This window comes from Oreochromis aureus, linkage group 17 (genome assembly GCF_013358895.1).
Source record: "Oreochromis aureus strain Israel breed Guangdong linkage group 17, ZZ_aureus, whole genome shotgun sequence".
In the NCBI taxonomy this organism is placed as follows: domain Eukaryota; kingdom Metazoa; phylum Chordata; class Actinopteri; order Cichliformes; family Cichlidae; genus Oreochromis; species Oreochromis aureus.
Window position 1 is genome coordinate 33,172,557 of NC_052958.1, and position 9,987 is coordinate 33,182,543.

Below are 9,987 nucleotides of genomic sequence, written 5' to 3' on the forward strand. Positions count from 1 at the left end.
TTTTAAATTCACTTCATCTTAGAATTGTGTCAGAACTCGGATTGTAGTCGTTACTGATGAGTGTAATCTGTAACCCAACCGACTTGCAGCAATCGTTAAAAAGTGCTTCACCATGTAACAGACGTGAGATTCAAGATCAAAGTGAGTGAGGGAAAGTTCGATATACTGTCACATAAAAAAGAAAGTTTCTTGGGATTCTGCACACTTGTGAGAAATTAAGTCCACCCTTACTGCTTCCATAGGATCTAAGAGGGTAAGTCAGCCAGGTGCTGCTAATCACATGCACTTAATTGACTGATTATCAGCAAGTGTGACCACCTCTATTGCAAAGTTGTATATGAGCAAATCACAGAACTTCTGGAACAATGTCCTTTGGACAGATGAGACCAAAATGGAGAGTTCTGGCCATAACGCACAGCACCATGTCTGGAGAAAACCAAACAGCATATCAGTGCGAACACGTCATACCAACCAAGCATGGTGATGGATGGGTTATGATTTACACTTGTTTGCAGTCTTTAAGTCAACCATGAACTCCTCTGTATACCAAAAGTCAAATGAGACTGTGGAATACTTGAATGTCTGTCATACAACCAGGGCCGCCCATTTGACTCGACTAACAACAAACAAACTGTGTCCTCTGTGCTCTCTGCCATGTATGGATACATATGGATACATGGTGTTTCTGAAATGCTGGCAAAAAGCCTGATATTCAGATTTTTCCCAGTGTGCAATAAATAAGTCTTTATTTAGTTACTGTTTTTTGGCAAAGGAGCAGCTTTGCGGCACCAGTCTTAAAGTTTCTACATGTGGACCGTGATTTAAAGTTATATTTAACATAACACAACTCAGTCCTTTAAAGATAGCAACTAAGGCCAAAAACTGATCAACGAAGCGTTTACTGAGTTCATAGACTCAGTAAAGTTCATAGACTCAGTAAAGGGATTTTCCCCATAAATATCTGTGCAATTTACTGCAACAAGAGGAGTCGTCTCCTGCTGGTCATTAAGACAGAACGCAGTGATGAAGAAGATGGTATTGACTTTACTTTTTTATACCCAGATGCTAACTCAGTTTTTTACATAGTCTTTTACTAAAAATGATAAAGCTTGAGGAATCTCATATAAGAAATTTAATGTTAAAAAAAGACACATGATGGAAGGCAAATCCTAGTTAAAAGCATTAAAAATAAGAAGTTAAAATAACTTTACAATTAATTTGTATCAGGTTTTGAAACTTTTGCCAGTTGTGTTTGATTCCAAAAATGGTCAAGGGTTATGAAAATCACAAGAAAGGCTAAATTAAACCTCGAATCCTCCCCCATTGTTCACAACATTTATGAGAATGTCATTTCCTTTGCAGTATCTTGCAAGGAGTACCTCTGCAGCTTTCTGGACTCCATTAGTTTCGCTCCTTCATGGGGATAAAATAAGGACGCCTCAGAGCGCTGGGTCCACCACAGGTCAGAGCAGCGCAGCAAACCTATAGTCACAAATTGACAGCCGGTGTTCTGCCAGAAAAGAGGCCGGAGGGACAGAGAAGGAGGGGGCTATAGGGGCAGCTGTCTATTGCCAAGTTTTCACACTGTGTTCGAGATGCCTCAAAAGGAAAGAGAGAGTGCGAGGGTTGAGAGAATCAATGAACAACACAAGCACGAATGGTTGAATTCAGGGGGGAGAGGGGGAAGGAGACTGTTAAAGAGGAGAGAAAGATGGAAAACAGAGACGATTCTCCTTAACAGAAGTGAACCGGGGTCGACTTCACCCTGGCCATGACTCATTCACATGGACGGTCCTGTCACGGAGCGGAGGGGGTGGAGGAGGGTGAAGAATGGGCTGATGTGAGGGTGCACAGCGACAGGCGTCCATATGGCCCCTGAGGCACCAACAAGGTCCCATGACAAAAGGGGCCTTTGCGCTCAAGTCGCATCCTCCTCAAACCTCTCTGGGAATTCTCTTTCGCAGTCCCCCCTTTCCTCTGCAGAGCCTCTCACTTTTCTGCCAGCCCAGCAAGCAGCAGAGGAATGTGCCTTCTGCAAACCAGCACTCGCTCGGGGATTGCCTTCACACTTGCTGGCTAGTTATTATTGTAATGACTGATGCAAAGAATGTTGTGCAATTGAGTAGGCTTATGTGCTATGTAAACATTTGCGGCATTTGAGGTTCCGCAGACGTACATAGAGATGTTTGCAGGGTAAGCTCTACTGCTCCGCATTTGTCCTCTTTAGAGCATTCGCTACAATAGTCAGCAGCACGGCCATAAACCAAGTGACTCCTACTGGCATGAAGGGCATTCATGATGTCAGCTTTTCCTCACTTGACTTCTTCATCTAAGTCCCAAGAGATTTCCCAAACATAAAAAGCGATCTTTAACTAAAGGGGGGAGTATGGGGGGGGGGCGTCTATACAGAGTGGATTGCCCGTAGTCCAGTTTTTATTACCAGTTCGTCAAAGTTCTTAAGCCAAGTCCTGGGATACAATGAGCGCAGGTGCTGTGCAGGAGGGGCTGTAAATCTGGCCAGGCGAATTAAGCCATTGCTTTAGCATTGTTCTGTTTGGCCTCCTATCTGTTCTTGCTCCGGAGGGTGTTGGGTGGATTGGGGTGTTGGGGGGGACATGTGAGGGCCTGCATCCACAAATCTCCCAACATGCGGGGCATCCTGCAGATTTCACACACGGTCATCCGAGTCGGACCCCAGCTGCAGAGGAGGACCATGCAGGACGACGAGAAGGGTTAAAAGATATTAAAAGAGGCAGAGCTGGAGAAAAGGACGGTTGAGAGAGAAAGCCACATTTGCCTGTGAGATAAGAAAACATTTAATTGACTGAAACAGAATTTCTTGAGACACAAGCAAATCAGAATTCTGTTTAATCTCAAAGCAGCTGTGCAATTGCTAAAATTATCCCCAGGTAAACTGTTGGGCTTTCTTTCTGTAAACCATGGCGCTGTTTCTCTTTAAAGCCTCTGCCAAGCTGGTGGTAGGTTTCATTAGTTGACCCTTGACCTCACAAGAGATCAGGTGACCAGGGCAGTGCTGTGGAATGCTCCCTCTTGACTCCTTTTCAATTTCTAATTTCAAAGCTCTCAACACTTTGGATCCTAGTCATTTTACCAGCGCCTTCTGTTGTCTACAGCAACATGTAGTGTGTGTGTGTGTGTGTGTGTGTGTGTGGTTTTTTAATGTCCTGTCGAGAAAAAGAAATGTAGGGGAGACCGGGGATAGTTGTAACGTGGGTCAGTTGTAACACTTCCAATTTCTCCAATCAGGGCTAAGTTTCAAATGATGTGATTCATCCTGTACATGCCCAATTCAGTTCTGCTATCACATGTGAAAAATCAGCACATTTTGTCAAACACAGACAATTTAACACTAAAAAAAGGAATTTGTATGCCAAAAAGTAAGTTTTTCTACTTTATTTCAATTTCTAATAGCATTATCTGCTTTGCAGTTAAACTCGTCAAACTTAAATTATGTTATTTGTATGTCTATGGGGATATATTCCGTGTAGGTCTTTAGTGCTAATGTTTTAGCCATTGGCTGTAATGTTAGCTAGTTCATGGCTATAGGAGTCTGGGTCAGTTGTAACACCAACGGTCTGGGTTAGTTGTAACAATAATGCAGATGTTACAACTTACCACACTATTACTTTAACTTATATTAAACAAGTTGGGGCAATGACATCAGCAGAGAGAGGTCCACTGGTCGCCTTTGTATATGCGGTTAATGCCATTGGCAACACAATTCCTCCACTGTTTGTGTTCCCACACATACATTATACAGACCACTGTGTCAGAGATGGACCAGTAGGAAGTATTGGTAGTGGAAATAAATCAGGATGGGTGCAAGAAACAGATTTCCTCATCTTTCTGAAGCACTTCGCAAACCACACCAAGGTCAGCCATGATAAAAAGTAATGGAATTGCGATGCTGGTGAACAACTAAATTTTTTCACCTTCATTGTTATGTTCAAAAGTTGGTGCAAGACTTGTAGGTTATAATGCCCACTGAGCCAATGAGGCCAAACTCAAGGAAGACCAACCAAAATTAATGAAATATTCAGTTGCAGAAAATTCCATCATTTGTCTTTTTTGGGGGGGTTGGAATATGTTCAAAAGCTAGATTTCTGCATTCTGTCACACACACATAGCTACATAAATGGCTCTAAGTGCATTCATGTGTTGAATACAAAAGATTACATGTTAATGTTTTGTCAGTGCCCTTATTTCATTGTGTTACATTTCACCCCAGGATATGTTACAACTAACCCAGACTATGGGGTTAATTGTAACATTTCACTCTTCGTGTTTGAGACCATACCATGCAATGGGCAATTGTGCTGCAGAGAAAATAGCTGCACTATTTAATAGCAGAGACATGTAAATACTTTGCATTAAATTTTGAATCCACTACCTTAAAAGAGCTCCAATTTACAGACAGAAATGTCAAAAATGTTACAACTATCCCCGGTCTCCCCTATTTATTCAATCCAGTTTTCGAATGCAGCTGTTTAAAGGATTGTTGTTCGCAGCTTTATCTAATTAGAGAAATGTCTTTGGCCTCAATTTTAGCATCCGGGACACCAGTGTGAGCTATATTTTAAATACAATTTCATCAATGGGATCATTAGATGGTAGGTCATCCAGTAAACTTTTCAGTAAACTTATAAGTCTTAAGTTCTGTTTCTACTTGAGCTAAACAGAGAAGCTAGTGGCAGAAGATTCACAAGGACAATGTTAACCGGCTAATGTTCAGCCGGTGAAGGTGCAGTGCATTTAAGTCCACCACTCTAGAGGGGAAAATAAGCATGTCTGTCCATTGAAACTATATTTTGTGAAGATATCCCTTTTTTGTCTGCTACTAAAATACTGAGAAATAACCAAAATCTGCACCGTGTTGGGATTGGCTAATCTTAGCAGGTTAAATAAGCCAGAACCTCTTTTTTTTATAAGCTACAAAACTTGAGCATTTAATTCAAAAGTCACATTAATCCAATATAGCAGTGGATGTACTATTTTAGCATGGTAACATGAAACATTACCATTGCAGAAAGTTTTGCAGTGTATCTGACAGTTGCAGCTGTATTTCTAAACACCAAGTAAGGTGTTTTAGCTAACTAGCTGATATGCATGACTATGGCTACTAATACAGCTAACATTGGCTTTCTGACAGTGCTAAAAAAGATCCACTGACATACCAGAGCCTACGCAAAAATAATTACATGCTATCAGAGTTTCAGCCATGGGTTGTATATAAGTAGAGTTTATACATATAGTGCTTAAAATAGTAAAAATTGATTAAAAAAATTTAATAAAAAGCACTCCTTTTGTCCAAAACCATGTCCTAGGTATTACAAACAATCATTGATTGGCTGACTTCATTACTGTGGCTACTTGGATGTAGGGAGGCATTTGATCGTCAAGAGGTCTGAAAATGATCAACAGAATCTTAAACTGAAGCGTCAGTATTGAACTGAACCCAGAGTAAACGGGACATAATCTGTGTCACATAGAACCTTTTACAGGACCTGACGAGGAGCCTTGCAGCACCATCTGGGCCATTTGTAAGTGATCAGGGATGATTACTGGATCACTTACAAATGCTTTAAAATTAGTCACTGAGTTATCCACTCCTCACTGTTCTGCAATAGATTAGTGCTCTCTTCAGCACTTAAAATGCCTCTCCTCCTTTAACAGTTACTTTCTCATTCCTTCATTTTTTAAATATATTTTGTTAAATGCAGTTTCTTTTTGGTTTGTATTTTGTCGTTGTGAATGTTTCTACCTTTAAATGTGTCCTTACTTGTGTCCTCTTGTGAAGAACTCCTTATGCTCTGTTGTGGAAGGCTCTGAAAGCGTATTCTGACTCTTTTCTTGAATCTGCTTTGTCTGCCAGCAAAAACATTCATCTCAACCACTTCAAAGAAAGCCACTTTAGTTAGGCAATATTCATAATATTTCTATTCATGCTGAAATGTCATTTCAGACCATCATTTAAGATTGTCTTGGCAATAATCCTGCCTAAGATGCAATTCCACGAGCCCCATCATCTGAACTGTCAGTCTGTCAATGTATAATAAACACCCTGAAGGCCTGAAAACTTTGAGTCTTCTTCTTTTGACATGTTGTCATTACCAATGACCTCAAAGCAAACCAAACATGCACTTAGCCTAGCAGAAACTTTGCTATCATGAGCTAAAGCTAACATGTTTAGGGGAGATTTTTAGCTAAGCTATTTGCAAAATAATGTGAGTGCTGTTGATGCCAAGTGTGAGATGAGAAATTAATTGAACTTGTATTTGTACATTGACCTAGACTGTTGCCATGATTGTCTCACGTCCAAAATGGTGGACACGTTAATGTCACATGATTTGAGGTCACAAAACCTCAACATGCAACTAGTTAGCTTAGCTTAGGACAAAATAATAAACAGGGTAGCCAAGCTCAGAGTTAGCCCCTTATAGCTGAACTACAGATTTTTTTTAACCCATGCCATAAATATATAATGATTACTTTTCTTATAGATGATGGATTCACATTTATTATCTTTGGACCAAACCAGGTTAGACATTTGTAGGGACTTCTGACTGTAGCTTCTTATTTGAAAATGTCTGTGGCAAAAAAAAGTGCATTTTCCCAAAATGCCTAACTATTTCAACAACAAGGGGCCATAGTGGCAGGTGGTCAGCATTAAGGAGACATCAAAGACCTTATAACCTCCCTACAGACATCACCTCAAGCAGCAGGGGAACTAAGTTTTACTGCTGACAGCTGGAGAGTGCTCTGTTGACAGGAGGAAGGTGATAGCATACACTAAAATACCAACTGTATCACTCCACTTCCTCTGCATGGATCAAAGTTATCGCCGTGCTTCATATCAGGGTGATGTTAAAGGCTGCACGGAGCATGCACCACTATTAAAGGTGTGCCACCTGCAAGTTTATCAAACCAGTGAGGCCCAAATCTTCTTACTGAGTCCGAGCACAGCTGCTGTCAGAGCCTCTTTTCAGTCTCACCTTTCACATTTTTTTCTCTCTATCTGTCAAGCAGAGCAAACTCTCATCCTGTCCTCGCTCTGAAAGGAGACCACTCTCTCCTGGAGGAGCGGGGAGGGAGAGAGGTGATGAGCAGCTTACCTCTAGGAGGGATTAGCCTTATTAAAATGAAATCGTCTAGTCCTGAGTGACAGAGCTATGGAGGTGCAGGAGGCAAAGAGGCAAGGAGGAGAGCGCAGAGGGTCTGCGTTGTGTGAGGCCCAGCCCCCGGAGGATCTGAAGCACCGCTTTCTCTGTGTTCTTCTTCCCTCCATTCTTCACTTTCACCTCTCGCTTTCTCTCTTCATCTTCTCTCTCCTTTCCTCTGGTCTTCTCTCTCATCGTCAACCGCGGACCAGAACAGGCGGATCTGTCAGCACTGCGTCAAGAGATCTGCCCTCAGTCTCTCAGATGAACTGCCAAGTACAGGGGCTGGACTGTAGGAGAACAAAAGACCTCCAAAAACACACACACACGCACACACACACACACGCACACTCACACACATAGCAGTAAAATGTGTTTAATAGCCCTCCTATTGAAGGGCACCATGTATGGAATGTGTGCCCAGGGTCACTGCATAGAGGTTCCCAGCAATTACCCAAGCTTTAGCTCACTCATGTTTATAAGGAGTCACATGTAAAAGGCATGGTCATACTGGATATGACTTTGTAAAGGGTGCCTAATGACATGTACACAGTGGTAATCCTTGTGTGGAGAGCAGCTCAGTGGTTGAATCAGAAGACCAGGCCATACACCATATTTGTGTTCATTTATAGCGCTTTAACAGGTTTAGAGGAGAGAAACAAATATAATCCTAAAGTGACAAAAAACAGAGGAACCAAACTCATACAACAGGCCATATGTTTTCAGCTAAAAGGGTGAAAATGTGGCCAGGGCGCTTTTTTAATGACAGGAAACCAAAATAATAGCTTAATTGATATTTAAAGCAGACCTATTATGCTTTCCATTATTTTAAATTTTAAACATAAAGTACAAGGATGCTTATTAGCCATGACCAGCATTTCAAATAATGAGCATTAGTAAATCTGCAAGGCGATGTGCTTAATATGGTCATCTCAGGCACAGCACGCTCACCAACCTGCTGTTGAACCCTTCTGTTTGCAAGTGGCAGCCAATCAGAAGAAAGTTGACTTCAATGGAGGTGGTCTTAAAGAGAGGGGAGCTAAAACAGCTTTTTTCAGATGGTGGATGACCAAACTAGTAGGAAATTCATAATCACTCAATAATTTTAGTTGTCTAAAGTAGTTGCACAAAGTCTAACTAAAAATTCTAACTAAACAGAAGTATCTTTGATGGAACCAGCCAGTCTGTACTTTAGTAGATATTAATACAATTATTTTCCTTACAAATCGCTAGAAATGGTGCAGCAAATGATCTGGTGGTTTCAAATGTGATTTACAAATGTACTTTGGGAAAGAAATATCCAAAGGCAGGAGTTGTTTTGCAGACCAAAAGGGCCCTAAATCCACTGCCTTTAAAGACTTAAACAATCCACAAAGGTAGGAGAAGGTTAGACGCAGAAGTTTTTATTGGTTTGCTTTTTAAAGAACTCATCAACAAATTAGATCTGATCAAAGTGTCTCAAGGTTATCTGAATGATTATTCAGACAATACACTTATAAGTTTCCACACAAGTGCATGAAAAGAAAACCTGGTTAAACTTGAGCATGCTTTGAATATAAAAATGGTGTTATGAATGTCTTTTTATATATTGTATGTAAATAAGAACCCCCCTTGAGACAGGCCTGATGTTAGTTTATTGCTGGAGCGGCCTGGGAGTTATTTTTTTTTCCATTAAGGGTCACTGTGTACCCCCCCCCCGCCCACACAGCTGATCACAAACAACTTTAAAAGGTTGCGTGAATGATTTCAAAGGTCTAATCTTGCCAAGAACCACAGCTAATGCTGAAAAAAGTCTAATTTGAAACAAAGACTGTGTGTTATGTGGTCAGCTAGTTGACTTGCGGCCACGATGCTGACTCAAAGGTCAGCAGAGATTACGGGAGCAGATGAGGAGGAGAGGAGAAAAGGTCTGGTTTCACATGCAGGTGGCTGTCAAGGATGTTTACCTAGCAAGACTCGTATCTCTTCTCTCCAGAATTAGAAATGAACAAAAGTTCAGTTCAGTTCACTCCGACAGACTCCCTGATATCAAGTGGCGACCCTGCCTATCCAAACAGGCTCGCTGTTATTATGTCTACCTCTGACTTCATATGGGATTTCACTCCTGCTTTTATTGGGACTGAGGCAACAGCTTAGCAAGTCGAACGTGGACAAAGTACTTTTACAACAGGCGCTTGTGGCATTATAGCCAAGCACCTGAATCTAAAAATAAAACCTTTTTTCCAGATGTGTAAAGTAAAAATGTGGAATTCAACAAAAGCAGATCCTTTCCCATTTACGCTTTGTGAGGTCAACTAAACAACACCCCCACCCAAAAAAACCTTGAAGCTGATGGGATTGTTATTCTCAGTGTGTAAAAAAGTATTTGCATTTTCAGACTGTCAGTGAAATATTTGGCTCCATCTGCACAAAAACTCCCAGTGAGAACAGACACTGAAGAAGATGTGGGTGTGCAAACAGGTATGTGTACATTCTGTACCCTAAAGCTTTCTCATACCTGTTCAGTGCCGCCATAAAAAACCCACCATATTTACAGTGGTGACATCAAAGAAGGCTGAAAAACCATTTGATGCTAAAAGGCCTCCGGCTGCTGAGACTTCTCACGCTGGAGCCGCCCGTCAGCGACGTTCCGCCTTTCTGTTTGAATTTATAGCTGCTTTGGAAAAATATTTCAAAATAAAATGACATTTAACTATTTCAGTAAACTGCTCGCTCTAACTTGAGGCTATTTGTAGGCGTCTCGTGAATGTCACTGGAAGTGCTGGGTGTTGGAGCCGCAGTAAAAGTGCAGTCTACTAGCAGTGAATAT